This window comes from Myxine glutinosa, chromosome 5 (genome assembly GCF_964187855.1).
Source record: "Myxine glutinosa chromosome 5, kmMyxGlut1.1, whole genome shotgun sequence".
Taxonomy (NCBI): Eukaryota; Metazoa; Chordata; class Myxini; order Myxiniformes; family Myxinidae; genus Myxine; species Myxine glutinosa.
The window spans coordinates 86,725,481-86,746,047 of record NC_136265.1 but is presented as its reverse complement, the minus strand read 5'-3'; the positions used below and the strand labels follow the sequence as shown (position 1 = coordinate 86,746,047).

The following is a 20,567-nucleotide window of genomic DNA, read 5'->3' as shown; positions in this document are numbered from 1 at the left end:
ACAACTCTTCCTCTACTCACGAAGATGTTTAAAACCCGAAATCTCCACAACTCTTCCTCCACTCACGAAGATGTTTCAAACCCGAAATCTCCACAACTTTCTCCACTCACGAAGATGTTTCAAACCCGAAATCTCCACAACTCTTCCTCCACTCACGAAGATGTTTAAAACCCGAAATCTCCACAACTCTTCCTCCACTCACGAAGATGTTCCAAACCCGAAATCTCCACAACTCTTCCTCGACTCACGAAGATGTTTAAAACCCCAAATCTCCACAACTCTTCCTCTACTCACAAAGATGTTTAAAACCTCAAATCTCCACAACTCCTCCTCTACTCACGAAGATGTTTAAAACCCGAAATCTCCACAACTCTTCCTCGACTCACGAAGATGTTTAAAACCCCAAATCTCCATAACTCTTCCTCGACTCACGAAGATGTTTAAAACCCGAAATCTCCACCACTCTTCCTCTACTCATGAAGGTGTTTAAAACCGGAAATCTCCACAACTCTTCCTCTACTCACGAAGATGTTGAAAACCCGAAATCGCCACAACTCTTCCTCCACTCACGGAGATGTTTCAAACCCGAAATCTCCACAACTCTTCCTCTACTCACGAAGATGTTTAAAACCCGAAATCTCCACAACTCTTCCTCCACTCACGAAGATGTTTCAAACCCGAAATCTTCACAACTCTGTGTACACTCACGAAGATGTTTCAAACCCCAAATCTCCACAACTCTTCCTCCACTCATGAAGATGTTTAAAACCCGAAATCTCCACAACTCTTCCTCCACTCACGAAGATGTTTCAAACCCGAAATCTCCACAACTCTTCCTCTAATCACGAAGATGTTTAAAACTCGAAATCTCCACAACTCTTCCTCTACTCACGAAGATGTTTAAAACCCGAAATCTCCACAACTCTTCCTCTACACTTCCTCTACTCACAAAGATGTTTAAAACCCCAAATCTCCACAACTCTTCCTCTACACTTCCTCTACTCACAAAGATGTTTAAAACCCCAAATCTCCACAACTCTTCCTCGACTCACGAAGATGTTTAAAACCCGAAATCTCCACAACTCTTCCTCGACTCACGAAGATGTTTAAAACCCGAAATCTCCACAACTCTTCCTCCACTCACGAAGATGTTTAAAACCCGAAATCGCCACAACTCTTCTTCCACTCACGGAGATGTTTCAAACCCGAAATCTCCACAACTCTTCCTCCACTCATGAAGATGTTTAAAATCCGAAATCTCCACAACTTTTCCTCGACTCACGAAGATGTTTAAAATCCGAATCTGCACAACTCTTCCTCCACTCATGAAGATGTTTAAAACCAGAAATCTCCACAACACTTCCTCGACTCACGAAGATGTTTCAAACCCGAAATCTCCACAACTCTTCCTCAACTCATGAAGATGTTTAAAACCCGAAATCTCCACAACTCTTCCTCAACTCACGAAGATGTTTAAAACCCGAAATCTCCACAACTCTTCCTCTACTCACGAAGATGTTTAAAACCCGAAATCTCCACAACTCTTCCTCCACTCACGAAGATGTTTAAAACCCGAAATCTCCACAACTTTTCCTCAACTCATGAAGATGTTTAAAACCCGAAATCTCCACAACTCTTCCTCTACTCATGAAGATGTTTAAAACCCGAAATCTCCACAACTCTTCCTTCACTCACAAAGATGTTTCAAACCCGAAATCTCCACAACTCTTCCTCCACTCACGAAGATGTTTCAAACCCGAAATCGCCACAACTCTTCCTCCACTCACGAAGATGTTTCAAACCCGAAATCTCCACAACTCTTCCTCCACTCACGAAGATGTTTCAAACCCGAAATCTCCACAACTCTTCCTCCACTCACGAAGATGTTTAAAACCCCAAATCTCCACAACTCTTCCTCGACTCACGAAGATGTTTAAAACCCGAAATCTCCACAACTCTTCCTCGACTCACGAAGATGTTTAAAACCCGAAATCTCCACAACTCTTCCTCGACTCACGAAGATGTTTAAAACCCCAAATCTCCACAACTCTTCCTCGACTCACGAAGATGTTTAAAACCCGAAATCTCCACAACTCTTCCTCGACTCACGAAGATGTTTAAAACCCGAAATCTCCACCACTCTTCCTCTACTCATGAAGGTGTTTAAAACCCGAAATCTCCACAACTCTTCCTCTACTCACGAAGATGTTGAAAACCCGAAATCGCCACAACTCTTCCTCCACTCACGGAGATGTTTCAAACCCGAAATCTCCACAACTCTTCCTCTACTCACGAAGATGTTTAAAACCCGAAATCTCCACAACTCTTCCTCCACTCACGAAGATGTTTCAAACCCGAAATCTCCACAACTCTGTCTCCACTCACGAAGATGTTTAAAACCCGAAATCTCCACAACTCTTCCTCCACTCACGAAGATGTTTCAAACCCGAAATCTCCACAACTCTTCCTCTAATCACGAAGATGTTTAAAACCCGAAATCTCCACAACTCTTCCTCTACTCACGAAGATGTTTAAAACCCGAAATCTCCACAACTCTTCCTCTACACTTCCTCTACTCACAAAGCTGTTTAAAACCCCAAATCTCCACAACTCTTCCTCTACACTTCCTCTACTCACAAAGATGTTTAAAACCCCAAATCTCCACAACTCTTCCTCGACTCACGAAGATGTTTAAAACCCGAAATCTCCACAACTCTTCCTCGACTCACGAAGATGTTTAAAACCCGAAATCTCCACAACTCTTCCTCCACTCACGAAGATGTTTCAAACCCGAAATCGCCACAACTCTTCCTCCACTCACGAAGATGTTTCAAACCCGAAATCGCCACAACTCTTCCTCCACTCATGAAGATGTTTAAAATCCGAAATCTCCACAACTCTTCCTCGACTCACGAAGATGTTTAAAACCGGAAATCTCCACAACTCTTCCTCTACTCACGAAGATGTTTAAAACCCGAAATCTCCACAACTCTTCCTCCACTCACGAAGATGTTTCAAACCCGAAATCTCCACAACTGTTCCTCCACTCACAAAGATGTTTCAAACCCGAAATCTCCACAACTCTTCCTCCACTCACGAAGATGTTTCAAACCCGAAATCTCCACAACTCTTCCTCCACTCACGAAGATGTTTAAAATCCGAAATCTCCACAACTCTTCCTCGACTCACGAAGATGTTTAAAACCGGAAATCTCCACAACTCTTCCTCTACTCACGAAGATGTTTAAAACCCGAAATCTCCACAACTCTTCCTCCACTCACGAAGACGTTTCAAACCCGAAATCTCCACAACTCTTCCTCCACTCACGAAGATGTTTCAAACCCGAAATCTCCACAACTCTTCCTCCACTCACGAAGATGTTTAAAATCCGAAATCTCCACAACTCTTCCTCGACTCACGAAGATGTTTAAAACCGGAAATCTCCACAACTCTTCCTCTACTCATGAAGATGTTTAAAACCCAAAATCTCCACAACTCTTCCTCCCCTCACGAAGATGTTTCAAACACGAAATCTCCACAACTCTTCCTCCACTCATGAAGATGTTTCAAACCCGAAATCTCCACAACTCTTCCTCCACTCACGAAGATGTTTCAAACCCGAAATCTCCACAACTCTTCCTCCACTCACGAAGATGTTTAAAATCCGAAATCTCCACAACTCTTCGTCGACTCACGAAGATGTTTAAAACTTGAAATCTCCACAACTCTTCCTCTACTCACGAAGATGTTTAAAACCCGAAATCTCCACAACTCTTCCTCCACTCACGAAGATGTTTCAAACCCGAAATCTCCACAACTCTTCCTCCACTCACGAAGATGTTTCAAACCCGAAATCTCCACAACTCTTCCTCCACTCACGAAGATGTTTCAAACCCGAAATCTCCACAACTCTTCCTCCACTCACGAAGATGTTTAAAATCCGAAATCTCCACAACTCTTCCTCCACTCACGAAGATGTTTAAAACCTGAAATCTCCACAACTCTTCCTCGACTCATGAAGATGTTTAAAACCCGAAATCGCCACAACTCTTCCTCCACTCACGAAGATGTTTCAAACCCGAAATCGCCACAACTCTTCCTCCACTCACGAAGATGTTTCAAACCCGAAATCGCCACAACTCTTCCTCCACTCACGAAGATGTTTAAAATCCGAAATCTCCACAACTCTTCCTCGACTCACGAAGATGTTTAAAACCGGAAATCTCCACAACTCTTCCTCTACTCACGAAGATGTTTAAAACCCGAAATCTCCACAACTCTTCCTCCACTCACGAAGATGTTTCAAACCCGAAATCTCCACAACTGTTCCTCCACTCACAAAGATGTTTCAAACCCGAAATCTCCACAACTCTTCCTCCACTCACGAAGATGTTTCAAACCCGAAATCTCCACAACTCTTCCTCCACTCACGAAGATGTTTAAAATCCGAAATCTCCACAACTCTTCCTCGACTCACGAAGATGTTTAAAACCGGAAATCTCCACAACTCTTCCTCTACTCACGAAGATGTTTAAAACCGGAAATCTCCACAACTCTTCCTCCACTCACGAAGACGTTTCAAACCCGAAATCTCCACAACTCTTCCTCCACTCACGAAGATGTTTCAAACCCGAAATCTCCACAACTCTTCCTCCACTCACGAAGATGTTTCAAACCCGAAATCTCCACAACTCTTCCTCCACTCACGAAGATGTTTAAAATCCGAAATCTCCACAACTCTTCCTCTACTCACGAAGATGTTTAAAACCCGAAATCTCCACAACTCTTCCTCCACTCACGAAGATGTTTCAAACCCGAAATCTCCACAACTCTTTCTCCACTCACGAAGATGTTTCAAACCCGAAATCTCCACAGCTCTTCTTCCAGTCACGAAGATGTTTAACACCCGAAATCTCCACAACTCTTCCTCAACTCACGAAGATGTTTCAAACCCGAAATCTCCACAACTCTTCTTCGACTCACGAAGATGTTTAAAACCCCAAATCTCCACAACTCTTCCTCTACTCACAAAGATGTTTAAAACCTCAAATCTCCACAACTCTTCCTCTACTCACAAAGATGTTTAAAACCTCAAATCTCCACAACTCTTCCTCTACTCACGAAGATGTTTAAAACCCGAAATCTCCACAACTCTTCCTCGACTCACGAAGATGTTTAAAACCCCAAATCTCCACAACTCTTCCTCGACTCACGAAGATGTTTAAAACCCGAAATCTCCACAACTCTTCCTCGACTCACGAAGATATTTAAAACCCGAAATCTCTATAACTCTTCCTCTACTCACAAAGACGTTTAAAACCCGAAATCTCCACAACTCTTCCTCTACTCACGAAGATGTTTAAAACCCGAAATCTCCACAACTCTTCCTCTAATCACGAAGATGTTTAAAACCCGAAATCTCCACAACTCTTCCTCGACTCACGAAGATGTTTAAAACCCGAAATCTCCACAACTCTTCCTCTACTCACGAAGATGTTTAAAACCCGAAATCTCCACAACTCTTCCTCGACTCACGAAGATGTTTAAAACCCGAAATCGCCACAACTCTTCCTCCACTCACGAAGATGTTTCAAACCCGAAATCGCCACAACTCTTCCTCCACTCACGAAGATGTTTCAAACCCGAAATCGCCACAACTCTTCCTCCACTCACGAAGATGTTTAAAATCCGAAATCTCCACAACTCTTCCTCGACTCACGAAGATGTTTAAAACCCGAAATCTCCACAACTCTTCCTCTACTCACGAAGATGTGTAAAACCCGAAATCTCCACAACTCTTCCTCCACTCACGAAGATGTTTCAAACCCGAAATCTCCACAACTCTTCCTCCACTCACGAAGATGTTTCAAACCCGAAATCTCCACAACTCTTTCTCCACTCACGAAGATGTTTCAAACCCGAAATCTCCACAGCTCTTCCTCCACTCACGAAGATGTTTAAAACCCGAAATCTCCACAACTCTTCCTCCACTCACGAAGATGTTTCAAACCCGAAATCTCCACAACTCTTCCTCCACTCACGAAGATGTTTAAAATCCGAAATCTCCACAACTCTTCGTCGACTCACGAAGATGTTTAAAACTTGAAATCTCCACAACTCTTCCTCTACTCACGAAGATGTTTAAAACCCGAAATCTCCACAACTCTTCCTCCACTCACGAAGATGTTTCAAACCCGAAATCTCCACAACTCTTCCTCCACTCACGAAGATGTTTAAAACCCGAAATCTCCACAACTCTTCCTCCACTCACGAAGATGTTTCAAACCCGAAATCTCCACAACTCTTCCTCCACTCACGAAGATGTTTCAAACCCGAAATCTCCACAACTCTTCCTCCACTCACGAAGATGTTTAAAATCCGAAATCTCCACAACTCTTCCTCGACTCACGAAGATGTTTAAAACCGGAAATCTCCACAACTCTTCCTCTACTCACGAAGATGTTTAAAACCCGAAATCTCCACAACTCTTCCGCCACTCACGAAGATGTTTCAAACCCGAAATCTCCACAACTCTTCCTCCACTCACGAAGATGTTTCAAACCCGAAATCTCCACAACTCTTCCTCCACTCACGAAGATGTTTCAAACCCGAAATCTCCACAACTCTTCCTCCACTCACGAAGATGTTTAAAATCCGAAATCTCCACAACTCTTCCTCTACTCACGAAGATGTTTAAAACCCGAAATCTCCACAACTCTTCCTCCACTCACGAAGATGTTTCAAACCCGAAATCTCCACAACTCTTTCTCCACTCACGAAGATGTTTCAAACCCGAAATCTCCACAGCTCTTCTTCCACTCACGAACATGTTTAAAACCCGAAATCTCCACAACTCTTCCTCCACTCACGAAGATGTTTCAAACCCGAAATCTCCACAACTCTTCCTCGACTCACGAAGATGTTTAAAACCCCAAATCTCCACAACTCTTCCTCTACTCACAAAGATGTTTAAAACCTCAAATCTCCACAACTCTTCCTCTACTCACGAAGATGTTTAAAACCCGAAATCTCCACAACTCTTCCTCGACTCACGAAGATGTTTAAAACCCCAAATCTCCACAACTCTTCCTCGACTCACGAAGATGTTTAAAACCCGAAATCTCCACAACTCTTCGTCGACCCACGAAGATGTTTAAAACCCGAAATCTCTATAACTCTTCCTCTACTCACAAAGACGTTTAAAACCCGAAATCTCCACAACTCTTCCTCTACTCACGAAGATGTTTAAAACCCGAAATCTCCACAACTCTTCCTCGACTCACGAAGATGTTTAAAACCCGAAATCTCCACAACTCTTCCTCGACTCACGAAGATGTTTAAAACCCGAAATCTCCACAACTCTTCCTCTACTCACGAAGATGTTTAAAACCCGAAATCTCCACAACTCTTCCTCCACTCACGAAGATGTTTCAAACCCGAAATCTCCACAACTCTTTCTCCACTCACGAAGATGTTTCAAACCCGAAATCTCCACAGCTCTTCTTCCAGTCACGAAGATGTTTAAAACCCGAAATCTCCACAACTCTTCCTCAACTCACGAAGATGTTTCAAACCCGAAATCTCCACAACTCTTCTTCGACTCACGAAGATGTTTAAAACCCCAAATCTCAACAACTCTTCCTCTACTCACAAAGATGTTTAAAACCTCAAATCTCCACAACTCTTCCTCTACTCACAAAGATGTTTAAAACCTCAAATCTCCACAACTCTTCCTCGACTCACGAAGATGTTTAAAACCCCAAATCTCCACAACTCTTCCTCGACTTACGAAGATGTTTAAAACCCGAAATCTCCACAACTCTTCCTCGACTGACGAAGATGTTTAAAACCCGAAATCTCTATAACTCTTCCTCTACTCACAAAGACGTTTAAAACCCGAAATCTCCACAACTCTTCCTCTACTCACGAAGATGTTTAAAACCCGAAATCTCCACCCGAAATCTCATCTTGGAGACGGCGGCAGGGATTTTCGAAGCTCCACACGGTCTCCACGTTTTTCGAAGTTAAGTCTGTTCACAATTGTATTTTGTCGAAACTGTATTTATCTTTCGGTGTGTGAAGTTATTGTGTGCAACTTTGGTTGTTTCTCGGTGTTTATCTTTCATAAATTGATCGTCTGTTTGCCGTGTCACGAGCAAGGCCTTGTACAGTGTGCACTGTACAACCTTGAGGCTTTGTTTTTCTCTCAGTGGTCCGTCGTTTGTGATCCAATAACTTTCGTTCTCTGTATTCCCAGTCTTTTCACCCATAGCCTACTTCCTTGTGTAAATCTCAACTCAAAAAAAAAAAAAAAAAAAAAAAAAAAAAAAAAAAACATTTCCTTCTCTGTTCTCATTCGTTTATTCATTCTTATTCGTTCGTTCGTTCTTCGACCACGTGTTTCTCCCCCATTTCCCCAGATAGTTTTCACTCATTAACCTTCAATGTTTACACTTTCCCCTGAAGTTATGTATTCTGTCATATTTTATAACACCTTTTTCTTCTTCTTCTTTAAAAGGCTGCTTTCGACTTGCTCACCAAATCAATTCATCCCAAAAAAAATATCCATCTCCTATAGTGCCTTTTTTCTACATTCCCTAAACTCACCTGCACTCCATCCTCCATCCAGCGTCCTTAAACGTATTTTTAACTCGAAGGTCACAAGAAACTCATTTTGCAATAAATGTTCGTTTCCCATAAATCGTACACTTTCAAAAATCCAATCTCACCCCTCCCCTCCAAATCTTCCCCATAACCCCTCCCCTCCAAATCTTCCCCATCACCCCTCCCCTCCAAATCTTCCCCATCACCCATCCCTTTCAAATCTCCCCCCTTGCCCCCTCCCTCCTAAACTACCCCCTCACCCCTCCCCGCCAAGACGCCCCCTCGCCCCTCCCCTCCTAGACTCCTGCCTCACCCCTCCCCTCCAAATCTCCCCCATATCCCATCCCTTTCAAATCCCTCCCCTTGTCCCTTCCCTCCCAAACTCCCCCCTCACCCCTCCCCTTCAAATCTCCCCACCCTCATTGCTTCTCAATTTCCCCCCTCTCACTCCCCCTCCTCAAAGCGTCCTCCCCGCTTCTTCCCCCTTCAAACTCTCACCTCCATCTCCCCCAACCTTCTGCCTCGCTCTTCCCCCTCCTCAAATAACACCTCATTGTGGCTCACCCAATCACCATCAAACCTTTTGTCCGCCCCATCCTTCCCTTTCTCCGAGCTATTCTGAAATCTCTGACACACCTTCAACAGCTCTCCCTACCTCTTCCACCTCTTCCACATCTTACCCTACCCCTCCTCCCCCCTGTTCTGTATCTGATGCTCCCCCTTCCTCTTCATTAACGGTATGGACCTCAAACATCCGGGGCCTTCGTTCAAACTTAACTGATCTCTCCATACAGGTTGCTTCTGTCAAACCAGACGTGATCTGCTTAACAGAAACTTTCCTCCTTTATGATGTCTCTGATTCCATAGTATCTCTCCCGGGCTACTCCCTCCTCCGGTATGATAGACCTGAGCCTCGTCCTGGAGGCGGGGTTGCTATCTTTATCAAAAACTCTCTTCCTCACTCGCCCTGCACTGCACTCTCTCCACCTCACCCCCAGGAATACCTCTGGCTACGGCTACGGCTTCCCCTTCGCTCCCACCTCTTGTTCATATGTGTGTTGTACCGTCCACCAAACAGTGATGACTCCATCTACATCTCGCTGTCTGATGATATGGACCAACTTCTATCTACTCATCCCAACTCTCTCTTCCTCATATGTGGTGATTTCAACTGTCATCATGCCAGTTGGCTGGGTGTGGGTACCTCTCTCACCAGCCATGGCTCCTCAGCAAAGGACTTCTGCGACTCACTGGGACTGACACAATCTGTCAATTTCCCGACCCGGATCTCAGTCAACGGAACATCTTCTCTTCTGGACTTGGTTATGACTAACTTCCCGGAAAATGTCTGCTGCTCTTCTTCTGCTCCGATCGGATCATCTGATCATGTCCTTGTTAAAGTGGACATCTCTCTGACCATCCTCAGGGAGCCTGCTCAGCGTCGACGAGTCTGGCATTTCACTCAGGCCAACTGGCACGGTCTTCAAGCAGCCATCAATCATCTGGACTGGTCTCCCATCTCTACCACCTCTGACATCAACTCATCCTGGGAATTCTTCCAAAGTAAATTGCTCTCTCTCATGCACAGATTTATCCCATCTCGTCTTCAGTTGTCATACCCTTCCTCCCGTCCATGGTACACGGAATCTTGTGGTGAGGCTGTTGCCCAGAAACAACTTGCCTTCGTCTCCTGGAAAGCAAATCCAACGGAAGGAAATCTCATTTCCTTTCACAAAGCCCGAAACAAGTGCGTGTCCACCCTCAGGAGAGCCAGGAAACAATATCTCTCCGTTCTCAAGACCGAACTCTCTTATCTGTCTCCCTCTTCCAAATCCTGGTGGCGTCTGGTCAAATCCGTTTCTGGTGTTTGTTCCCCCTCCATCCCCTCCCTTACCTCAAACGGCTACACAGCTGACTCCGCACGTGAAAAAGCTGAATGCCTCAACTCTGTGTTTGCCTCTAAATCTTGTGTCCCAAACCCATCCCTCTCTGTACCCACCATACCCAGTCGTACCCTGCTGCTTCTGGACTCCGTGTCCTTTCCTCCTGACAAGGTGGAAAAGTTTCTGTCAACCCTCGACTCTGATTCTGCAACTGGACCCGACGGCATCAGCCCACGGGTCCTAAAATCCTGCTCTGCTGCTCTATCTCACCCTCTCTCTGTTCTCTTCACCCTCTCTTTTGCTCAAGGTCAACTGCCATCTGCTTGGAAATCAGCCAACATCACCGCTTTGCACAAAAAAGGTGCAAAAACAGATCCTAGCAACTACAGACCAATCAGCCTTCTCCCAATTATCAGCAAAGTCATGGAATCCATCATTGCTTCTGATATGAAATCTTTCCTCTTCTCCAATGGCTTGATCTCTGATCATCAATTTGGTTTCAGACCAGGTCACTCTACTCTGGACATGCTGCTTCTGCTGTCTCAACAATGGATGGAGGTCCTCAATGCCAAACAGGAAATTAGAGCTGTCTCCCTCGACATATCACGTGCCTTCGACACGGTCTGGCACCCCGCTCTGCTCACCAAACTCTCCTCCTTTGGTATCCATGGAAATCTCCACGCATGGCTGGCGGACTTCCTCTCTAGTCGTCGTCAACGTGTGGCCCTGAATGGGTTTCTCTCATCTCCTCTTCCTGTTCAGGCTGGAGTTCCCCAAGGCAGTGTTCTGGGCCCCGTGCTTTTTCTGGTCTTCATCAATGATCTCTCTGACTCTCTCGAAAATCCTCTCTATCTCTTTGCTGATGACTCCACTCTCTGCCGCTCCATTCCTCTTCCCTCAGATCGGCAGTCTGCTGCCTCCTCACTCTCTGAAGACCTGGACAAAATCACAGACTGGTCAAACAAGTGGAACATGTCTTTCAATCCTGACAAATCTCACACTCTTACTATGTCTCTCCGAAAAGATCGACTGGACAACCCTCCCATCTACTTTCTCAACAATCCTCTCCAAGAAGTTCTGTCGCTCAAGATTTTGGGTCTCACTATCTGCCATGATCTTTCTTGGGAAAACCACATTTCCAAGCTGGCCTCCAAAGCCAGTCGCCGACTGGGCATCCTCCGTCGTGCGAAGTCCTTCCTCGGCACACCTGAGCTCCTCACCACATACAAGGCTTTCATCCGCAGCTCAATGGAATACTGTTCTCCTCTATGGGCCGGTGCTCCTGCCTCACACCTAGCTCGGCTTCACGCTGTTGAAACCAAAGCTTTCAGAATTATTGGAATCTCCCGCGATGAAGCTATCTCTGAGGGCCTTTCACTCACTCACCGCAGGCAGGTAGGTGGTCTTTCTGTCTTCTACCGACTCCTCTCCGGCCTTGCACCCCCAGCTCTCTCTGTGCTCTGTCCCCCAAATATTCCTACAGGTCGCACAAGATCTGCCAGCAACCCTCTGATGGTTAAACTGCCGAAATCTCGGCTCTCCGCTCACCTTCACTCTTTCATTCCTCTTTTCTCCCGCCTCTGGAACAAACTCCCTCACTCCCTTCAATCCCACTCCTCCCTCCAGGTCTTTAAAACAGCTGTTCACCACCATCTCTTATCTTCCCCCATCCAAAACCTTGATCTTTTCTACCCCCGCTAATTCACCCCAGATCCACCTTGTTTGAAATTCCAACTTCTTTCCTGGAAGTCCTGGCAGTGTCCATATGTTTTATACCTCTCCCACTGCCCCCTTCCCACGCCCCCCCCCCCCCCCAAAGCCCTCACCCTCTCTCAGATCTCTCGATGTCTCCATGTCTCTCGGTCTCTGCTCTCAAATGTTGTGTTTGTGTCCTTCCCCCTCTCTCCCCATCTTGTCTACCGCTCCCTATGTTATGTTTTATGTGTCGGTTTGTCTTTCTGTGTGATTAACGTTCGCTCTTTCACGAGCCTCGATCTTGTATACAAAAAAAAAAAAAAAAAAAAAAAAAAAAAAAAAAAAACTCTTCCTCTAATCACGAAGATGTTTAAAACCCGAAATCTCCACAACTCTTCCTCCACTCACGAAGATGTTTCAAACCCGAAATCTGCACAACTGTTCCTCCACTCACGAAGATGTTTCAAACCCGAAATCTCCACAACTCTTCCTCCACTCACGAAGATGTTTCAAACCCGAAATCTCCACAACTCTTCCTCCACTCACGAAGATGTTTAAAATCCGAAATCTCCACAACTCTTCCTCCACTCACGAAGATGTTTCAAACCCGAAATCTCCACAACTCTTCCTCCACTCACGAAGATGTTTAAAATCCGAAATCTCCACAACTCTTCCTCCACTCACGAAGATGTTTCAAACCCGAAATCTCCACAACTCTTCCTCCACTCACGAAGATGTTTCAAACCCGAAATCTCCACAACTCTTCCTCCACTCACGAAGATGTTTAAAATCCGAAATCTCCACAACTCTTCCTCTACTCACGAAGATGTTTAAAACCCGAAATCTCCACAACTCTTCCTCCACTCACGAAGATGTTTCAAACCCGAAATCTCCACAACTCTTTCTCCACTCACGAAGATGTTTCAAACCCGAAATCTCCACAGCTCTTCTTCCACTCACGAACATGTTTAAAACCCGAAATCTCCACAACTCTTCCTCCACTCACGAAGATGTTTCAAACCCGAAATCTCCACAACTCTTCCTCTACTCACGAAGATGTTTAAAACCCGAAATCTCCACAACTCTTCCTCGACTCACGAAGATGTTTAAAACCCGAAATCTCCACAACTCTTCCTCGACTCACGAAGATGTTTAAAACCCGAAATCTCCACAACTCTTCCTCTACTCACGAAGATGTTTAAAACCCGAAATCTCCACAACTCTTCCTCGACTCACGAAGATGTTTAAAACCCGAAATCGCCACAACTCTTCCTCCACTCACGAAGATGTTTAAAACCCGAAATCTCCACAACTCTTCCTCTACTCACGAAGATGTTTACAACCCGAAATCTCCACAACTCTTCCTCCACTCACGAAGATGTTTCAAACCCGAAATCTCCACAACTGTTCCTCCACTCACGAAGATGTTGCAAACCCGAAATCTCCACAACTCTTCCTCCACTCACGAAGATGTTTCAAACCCGAAATCTCCACAACTCTTGCTCCACTCACGAAGATGTTTAAAATCCGAAATCTCCACAACTCTTCCTCGACTCACGAAGATGTTTAAAACCGGAAATCTCCACAACTCTTCCTCGACTCACGAAGATGTTTAAAACCCGAAATCTCCACAACTCTTCCTCCACTCACGAAGATGTTTCAAACCCGAAATCTCCACAACTCTTCCTCCACTCACGAAGATGTTTCAAACCCGAAATCTCCACAACTCTTCCTCGACTCATGAAGGTGTTTAAAACCCGAAATCTCCACAACTCTTCCTCTACTCACAAAGATGTTGAAAACCCGAAATCGCCACAACTCTTCCTCTACTCACAAATATGTTGAAAACCCGAAATCGCCACAACTCTTCCTCCACTCACGGAGATGTTTCAAACCCGAAATCTCCACAACTCTTCCTCTACTCACGAAGATGTTTAAAACCCCAAATCTCCACAACTCATCCTCCACTCAAGAAGATGTTTAAAACCCGAAATCTCCACAACTCTTCCTCCACTCACGGAGATGTTTCAAACCCGAAATCTCCACAACTCTTCCTCTACTCACGAAGATGTTTAAAACCCCAAATCTCCACAACTCTTCCTCCACTCACGAAGATGTTTAAAACCCGAAATCTCCACAACTCTTCCTCCACTCACGAAGATGTTCCAAACCCGAAATCTCCACAACTCTTCCTCTACTCATGAAGATGTGTAAAACCCGAAATATCCACAACTCTTCCTCTAATCACGAAGATGTTTAAAACCCGAAATCTCCACAACTCTTCCTCTACTCACGAAGATGTTTAAAACCCGAAATCTCCACAACTCTTCCTCTACACTTCCTCTACTCACAAAGATGTTTAAAACCCGAAATCTCCACAACTCTTCCTCGACTCACGAAGATGTTTAAAACCCGAAATCTCCACAACTCTTCCTCGAATCACGAAGATGTTTAAAACCCGAAATCGCCACAACTCTTCTTCCACTTACGGAGATGTTTCAAACCCGAAATCTCCACAACTCTTCCTCCACTCACGAAGATGTTTAAAACCCGAAATCTCCACAACTCTTCCTCTACTCACGAAGATGTTCAAAACCCGAAATCTCCACAACTCTTCCTCAACTCATGAAGATGTTTAAAACCAGAAATCTCCACAACACTTCCTCGACTCACGAAGATGTTTCAAACCCGAAATCTCCACAACTCTTCCTCAACTCATGAAGATGTTTAAAACCCGAAATCTCCACAACGCTTCCTCAACTCACGAAGATGTTTAAAACCCGAAATCTCCACAACTCTTCCTCTACTCACGAAGATGTTTAAAACCCCAAATCGCATGTCCAGTGAACCAGATCCACGCTTTATCCGCGCCACCTCTTCTTCCTCTCCTTTTACGAATTTTACTTCTTCCCTTTTCTATTCCATGTTCCTTCTACTTTTATCGAATCCCTCTCGATCGTTATCTCATCCCATCGCATATTATCCTCGTTACTTCTAGTTTAAAAGTTTTATTCTCAAAAATATTGAATCCCGAATGAAAACGAGGAGGAAAAAAGGAGGTTTGACATGCCAAGCTGGACGATGCACCTTCCTTGAGGTGTCTTGAAGACTTGGCGAGAAGATTGATTCCGAATCTTGAAATTCAGTTAAACACCAATGGTGATGGAACGTCACTTGAGGGTTGAGAACCTGCCGCAGATTGTGGACATTCGGTTGTTGTTGAGTGTTCACTTGTGTTTAGTTGTTGTTGGTTCATCGGTGCAGCCTGTGACTGCTGGTTTGTATCATTGCTGAGAATGAGGCTGTGCGCTGATGCAGTGCCCCCTGTTGGTTTGTATCATTGCTGAGAATGTGGCTGTGCCGATGATGCAGTGCCCCCTGTTGGTTTGTATCATTGATGAGAATGTGGCTGTGCCGATGATGCAGTGCCCCCTGTTGGTTTGTATCATTGCTGAGAATGAGGCTGTGCCGATGATGCAGTGCCCCCTGCTGGTTTGTATCATTGCTGAGATCGAGGCTATTCCGCTGTGTCGATGCTCCAATAACAGTAACACACACTTTGATGAATCACCCTTTTGGTTGATTTTGGTTGATGTCGGTGCTCCAATAACAGTAACACACACTTTGATGAATCACCCTTTTGGTTGATTTTGGTTGATGTCGGTGCTCCAATAACAGTAACACACACTTTGATGAATCACCCTTTTGGTTGATTTTGGTTGATGTCGGTGCTCCAATAACAGTAACACACACTTTGATGAATCACCCTTTTGGTTGATTTTGGTTGATGTCGGTGCTCCAATAACAGTAACACACACTTTGATGAATCACCCTTTTGGTTGATTTTGGTTGATGTCGGTGCTCCAATAACAGTAACACACACTTTGATGAATCACCCTTTTGGTTGATTTTGGTTGATGTCGGTGCTCCAATAACAGTAACACACACTTTGATGAATCACCCTTTTGGTTGATTTTGGTTGATGTCGGTGCTCCAATAACAGTAACACACACTTTGATGAATCACCCTTTTGGTTGATTTTGGTTGATGTCGGTGCTCCAATAACAGTAACACACACTTTGATGAATCACCGTTTTGGTTGATCAGTGGTGCAAACATCCCTCCCTCCCATTTCCCGTTTTCATTGCTAAATTATTTGTTGTGATATTGTTTGCAGACCAGTGGCAGATACAGAGTGGTGGCGTCATTCAACGTTCTCTCCATGTGTCAATCAATGATGTGTGCTTAACGTTTTATAACTAACGATTGTACTTACATATTATGTCGAACCATTGTGATTACATTTTATAACTAACTGTTCTGCTTACATATGATGTCGAACCATTGAGATTACATTTTATAACTAACTGTTGTGCTTACATATGATGTCGAACCATTGTGATTACATTCTGTAACTAACGATTGTGCTTACATGTGATAACGAACTGTTGTGCTTTAAGGTTATAACTTACTATTGTGCTCACATATTACAACTATATATTGTGCTTACATGTTATAACTAACTATTGTGCTTACACGTTATAACTAACTATGGTGCTTACATTTTATGACTAACTTGTGCTTACACGTTATAACTAACTATTGTGCTTTAATGTTATAACTTACTATTGTGCTTACATATTATGTCGAACCATTGTGATTACATTTTATCACTAACTATTGTGTTTGCATGTGACAACTAACTAATGCGCTTTCATGTTAAAACTTATGATTGTGCTTACACATTATAACTATCTATTGTGCCTACATGTTACAACTAACTATTGTGCTTACTTTTTATAACTACTGTGCTTACACGTTATAACTAACTATTGTGCTTACATTTTATGACTAACTATTGTGCTTACATGTTATAACTAACTATTGTGCTTTAATGTTACTAGGGCATGCCCGTACTATATACGTATACTGTATATCTAAAATTATATCCCCCCCCTCTATTTACATGAAATGGTTTGGTCCAAAGCGAACGGCTTGCGAGTACGGTGACAATCCCCCCCCTCTATTTACATGAAATGGTTTGGTCCAAAGCGAACGGCTTGCGAGTACGGTGACAATCCCCCCCCCCTCTATTTACATGAAATGGTTTGGTCCAAAGCTAACGGCTTGCGGAGTTTGGTAAAGAAATCGCCATAGCGTGCACAAACGCGCAGGAAAGCGAAAGAATCGCAAATTAGTTTTAATTAGTTTTAAAACATAGTTTAACGCCCGAGCGAGTTTAACGCAATCGCAAATCGCATCGCAAAGCGAAAGAATCGCAAATTAGTTTTAATTAGTTTTAAAACATAGTTTAACGCCAACATAGCGCCAACATAGTTTGCCGACGGGAAATAAATGAATACGCTCTCAAATGTGCCGTCCGATGCAGAGTCTGTTCGCCACGTTCGGCACACGTGATAGCTCGCTGCTCTCTGATTGGTTGAATCGTTTTTTGGACATAGCTCGGTAACTACTTCTCCGATTAATTTAAAACCTTGAAAAGGCACATCCTCGGGTCCCCAGCAATATACCTGGCAAGTTTCAAGTATATCGGACCGGTAGTTGTCGAGAAACAGCGGTCGCATACACACAGACACACACACACACAGAGATTACTGGAATTATAGATAGACTAGGGCATGCCCGTACTATATCTATATCTAAAATTATATCCCCCCCTCTATTTACATGAAATGGTTTGGGTCATGAAATGTTTTGGTTCATTCGCAACGCCAAAGCGAACGGCGAACGCTTTACATGAAATGGTTTGGTACATGAAATGTGTTGGTCCATTCGCAACGCCAAAGCGAACGGCGAACGGCTTGCGAGTACAGTGACAATCCCCCCCCCCCCCCCCCCTCTATTTAGATGAAATGGTTTTTATTAGTTTTAAAACATAGTTTAACGCCAACATAGCGGCAATATAGTTTGCAAACGTGAAATAAATGAATACGCTCTCAAATGTGCCATCCGAGGCAGAGTGTGTCCGCCACGTTCGGCACACGCGATAGCTCGCTGCTCTCTGATTGGTTGAATCGTTTTTTGAACATAGCTCGGTAAGTAATTGTCCGATTAATATGAAACCTTGAAAAGGCACATCCTCGGGTCCCCAGCAATATACCTGGCAAGTTTAAAGTATATCGGACCCGTGGTTGTCGAGAAACAGCGGTCACAGACAAACAAACGTACAAACGTACAAACGTACAAACAAACACACAGAGATTACTGGAATTATAGATAGATAACTTACCATTGTGCTTACATATTATGTCGAACCATTGAGATTACATTTTATAACCAACGATTGTGCTTACATGTGATAACGAACTGTTGTGCTTTGAGGTTATAATTTACTATTGTGCTTACATATTAAAACTATCTATTGTGCTTACACGTTATAACTAACTATTGTGCTTTAATGTTATAACTTACTATTGTGCTTACATATTATGTTGAACCATTGTGATTACATTTTATAACTATTGTGCTTGCATGTGATAACTAACTATTGTACTTGAATGTTCAAACTTACTATTGTGCTTGCATCTTATAAATATCTAGTGTGCTTACATGTTACAACTAACTATTGTGCTTACACTTTATAACTATTGTGCTTACACGTTATAACTAACGATTGTGCTTACATATTATGTCGAACCATTGATAAGATTTTAGAATTTACTGTTGTGCTTACATACGATGTCGAACCATTGTGATTACATTTTATTACTAACTATTTTGCTTACATGTGATAACTAACTATTATGCTTTCAGGTTATAACTTACTATTGTGCTGACATATTATAACTATCTATTGTGCTTACACGTTATAACTAACTGTTGTGCTTACATGTTATAACGAACTAGTGTGCTTACATTTTAATACTAACGATTGTGCTTCCATGTTTTAACGAGCTATTGTGCTTACATATTATAACTAACTATGGTGCTTACATATTATAACTAATATTGTGCTTACATTTTATAACTAACTGTTGTGATTACATTTTATAGCTAAATGGTATTCATAGAATACTTACCCTGCGCAGTCAACTTCTTGTGAGCCGAGTTCTGTTTTGAACATTATTTTTCTTTGATCCCATATGGCTGCCAGACCACGTGAGCGATGACATCATAAATTTATATTCTCCAATATAATTGTTGCATTGATCACTCTCAATAGATTTCAAACTGATCAGACCAAGCCATGTTTACATTTTTTCGATGCAGCGGTTTTGGATATCATTATAGAGGTGAAACATTTTTCGGTTTTTCCAAATGACGCCTGCACCACATGACTTATGACGTCATGATTATCATTAAAATATTCGAAAGGAGGAGGCGCTCCTGTGGTGAAAATTTCGTGTCCATCAGCCCAACAGTTGCTGAAAAAAATTTGATAACGATTGGATGGATGTGTTGTATTTGTGGAATTATGACGTCATAAGGAAGGCATCGATGAAATCATCATTAACATATCTTATTCCCCATGGTGAGTAATTGACAATGACCCAGGTCTAAATTTTTTCCATGGAACAGTTTCAGAGATAGAGAGGTGCGAATTTTTTCCAAGATAGCGCCTGTACCACGTGACCTATGACGTCGTAGTTATCATTAAAATATTCTACAGGAGGAGGCCCTCCGATGGTGAATATTTAGATGTCAATTGGACCAACAGTTACTGAGAAAATGATTTTTTTTAAATGCAGACACGGCACACGTACGCACCTGAATGCTTCACCGCGCTTTTCGCTTCCCGATCGCAGGGTAACTAATTATTGTGCTGCTGTGGACGGAAAATTTACCATCCAGGGTGTTGTCATGTTGTTTGCAAAGCATCTCGGGTAAAATGTTCAAATTAATGGTTTAATAGAGAATGTACATGAAAATATGTCTTGAAATGTATTTTTGCAGAAATAGAATTGAGGGATGTGAAGAAAGAATTGAAGATGGGAGGCAGGCAGGTGACGTGGCACCACCTTGGTTAACCGTCTCCGTCTCTCCGCATCTGGGTTCCCATCTTGTAAGGAGGTGTTTTGCACTTTCTATAAGCTGGAATAATGCCGATTCAGCGAAAGGAGTTGCAAACACGACACATTGGCGCCTCCATGGACGATTCGCTTCCACAGTTTTGGTGTCGGAGAAGTGGGATCGCAATACCTCCTGGAGCGGAGAACGAGTGTTTGGCAGCTGGAAGCGAGACAAACATGGCCGCCACAACAGACTGAGGTAAAAGGACCTTTTGAAATCCTTGGAGAGACAAAGTAGGAGGCTTGAGAGACAAAGTAGGACGCTTGAGAGACAAAGTAGGAGGCTTGAGAGACAAAGTAGGACGCTTGAGAGACAAAGTAGGAGGCTTGAGAGACAAAGTAGAAGGCTTGAGAG

General features: G+C 43.5%; 1 protein-coding gene across 2 annotated transcripts in view; it reads right to left on the bottom strand.

The window, feature by feature from the left end:
* Positions 1-20,567, bottom strand: part of LOC137415082 (uncharacterized) — a 399,049-nt gene that overhangs the window by 219,463 nt on the left and 159,019 nt on the right. The window contains exon 1 of one of the 2 annotated variants that reach the window (XM_078778287.1): positions 14,994-15,072. The exons of the other annotated variant lie outside the window; for it this stretch is intronic. The gene's annotated coding sequence lies outside the window, so the exon portion shown is untranslated. Of the gene's footprint in view, positions 1-14,993; positions 15,073-20,567 lie in introns of those variants that run through there. 2 annotated transcript variants of the gene reach the window in all.